Genomic DNA, 3,060 nt, shown 5'->3' on the forward strand with positions numbered 1-3,060 from the left:
GGGAGCCCTGGGAGATTTAATTCTTTTCTTGCAAAACAAACAAACTAAAAACTACACATCATTTCTGGAGAAAAAATGTATATCTTCCTCATAATACAAAGTTGGATAGATAGCAAAGAAAAAATATACGAAGGCCCTTGAAAACTGTTGTACTTGTTCTGTAAGAAGTGGGGAGCAATTAAAAGTTTTTACCATGATGACAGTGGCGCTTTAGAAAGATAAGCCTAGCAAGATGTACAGCAGAAGAAGGTAGAATCAGGTAAGCTATCTGGGGACTATTTTTGTAAAGCATTCATTCATTTGACAGATACTTATCAAGCTGTTATTACTCCCCAGGCATTGCATCAGATGCTGAGGCTGCAACTGAAGCAAGGCTGACCCTGCCTTCCAGGAGTTTACAGTAATTAAGTGAGAAATGAAAATCTGGTGCAGTAAATGCTAAACAGAGGACACTCTAAAAACACACCAAGGACAACTAGAGAAAGCAACATTTAAGCTGACAACTTAAAGATGAGTCAGGAGATACTCAACTGAAGGATGAAATGAGATGGTGGGAAGAGACAACCAGGTAGAGTGAGGGGGAGCACGTTCAAAGGCTCAGAGGTAAGGGAGAAAGTTTCCTCAAGGGACTGAAAGAACTACAGTATGTCTAGAGCCTCCGAGTTGGAGGGTGCAGAAGAAGAGGGGGAAATGAGGAGAGAGGAAGTTGGAGAGAGAGAGAAGGAAGCCTTGAAAGGCTTTCCAAGCCTGTTAAGGAATTCAGGATCTCTCTAAGGAGCAACTGGCGGTCACTTAAGTAGTGACATAATTACATTTGCATTGTAGAAATTCATTCTGGCTGCCATGTAGAAAATGGGTCGCAGGGAAGGAAGCTGGAGGTTGAGAGACCAGCTGAGAGACTGTTGCCATAGGCCAGGTGTGAGACAGTGATGGCCTAGATTAGGGCAGTGACAAATGGCAACAGAGGGGATCCAAAAACCTTTCAAAGAGAGATCTTCAAGACATCCTTTTGTAGAATTTTTCTAAAAAATAACAATAATTTTAGTTTTTTAAATCATATAAGTAGAATTTGGGGCTTTGATACACTTCTCACTCATCCACATTGGAGTGACCTAACCAACGGACACTTATTAACAGCACACTTATTATCAATGGCAGCTGCTGAAATAAATGGCATAGGGCCACTGAGAATATAACCAATTCCTATATGTAGTCTTGAAAAATCAAATGCGATGTCAAATGTCTCTCCCTCATTTCTCCAACTGAATTCTTAGTTTCTAAAAGGCAAGGCTTGTGGTATAAGATGACCCTGGAAAGGAAGGAAAGGGTCACCTCATGAAGGACCTTATAAACCACAGTAAGGGCTTCTGTCTTTATCTGAAAAACAATGGGACGCCATAGAGGGATTCTTGGTAGAGAATCGACAGAATCAGACATGCAGTTTCTTTTTCTTATTAAAAAAACTTTTAAATTAAAAAATTTGACATACTCAAGAGTATAGATATTAAGTATAAAAATCACCATATACCCATTACTCCAATTTTAACAGCTATTAACATTTATCACACTTAATTTATCTTTTTTCTTTTCTTTTTAAAATTGAAATATTTAAAAATAAATCTCAGACATTATGACATTTTACTTCTAAAACTTTTAGTGTGCATATCTAATAAGAACAATTTCTTACATAACCACAATACCATTATCACATCTAATAAAATTAATAATTCATTAACAATATCAAATACTCACTCCATATTCAAATTTCCCAATAGTCTCAAAAGTGCCTTATTTTTTAACAGTTGGTTTGTTTGAATTACGATCTAAACAAAGTCTACACATTGTTTTGTTTTTTTTTTTTGGTCTCTTAAATCTCTTTTACTTTACAGCAGCTTTCTCCAGCTTTCTCTTCCTCTTTTTGTTTCATACCATTGATTTTGGGGAGAAACCAGATGAGTTGTCTTGTGGAATATTCCACCCTCTGAATTAGTCTGGATGCTTCCTCATGATCGTGTTTTTGTTCCGCTATCTGCCATATTTCCACTAAAGTCAATGTTAGATCTAAAGGCTTGATTGGATTCAAGTTCAATAAATGTTATTTTTGGAGAATACAGCATTTCATAGGCAATGCTATGCACTTCATACTGATCATATCAAGGGTTATACAATATCTGTCCTCCCCTTTCAGACTGAGCACAGGGTTCAGGTGATTACAGTCTGATCAATCCATTGTAAAGATGTTTGTCCTTTACAAACATTGAATAATCAGTGGCGTGACACTTTGGCAACCCAATAATGTCTGGTTCCATGGCAGCCTTTCCTCTAATGGTTTTAGAATCCTTGATATGATCTGTATCAGTTACTTCATTAGCAGTGTTGAAAGTGGTGATTTTGTGAAGTCCTATCATTTCTCTTGTGCTTATTAGCTGGAATTCTTCTGTAAAGAACTTGTTTCCATTAACTAGGATTATTTGGCAATCCTAAAACAGGTTTATGCTTAATAAAGGCTAATTCTTTCTCCTTCATTACCAATTTTTAAAGTAGGGTACTGATGACCTATCTATCTCCAATGGCAACCAGTAAGTCTGGTTTTTGATATTCTCTTTTTATATTTCTAACTTGAACCCCCAAATTTTTATATAGTCAATGTGTATTAATCCATTCTGCCATTATTTTGTATGCCCAAATTGTCCCATTTTAGGCCAATAGGGGCCCCTCAAGGTGGTTCCTATCTCCTTTTGACATAACTCGTTAGTCTTTGATAGCTTCCTTGCTGTCTGGCAGGAAAAGGGTCATCTCATACATTTCATGCCCCAGACCCAGAGTCAGCTATTTTTCCAAGGAGCTCTGATTATTTCTAATGGAGATTGGCACTTAGAGACCACAATACTAGGAGTATATTGGTGATCTATTCAAAAGATCACTTAGACTACAGCGAGAACAGAATATAGGAGGACAGAGTGGATTCAGGTGGACCAGTTAGGAAGCTACAGCAGTAGTCTCAGCCAAGCGGCTTAGATAAGGGAGATAGTGAAGGAGATGGGATGAAGTGGATAGGAT

Source organism: Pteropus alecto, unplaced genomic scaffold (genome assembly GCF_000325575.1).
Source record: "Pteropus alecto unplaced genomic scaffold, ASM32557v1 scaffold23, whole genome shotgun sequence".
Lineage (NCBI taxonomy): Eukaryota > Metazoa > Chordata > Mammalia > Chiroptera > Pteropodidae > Pteropus > Pteropus alecto.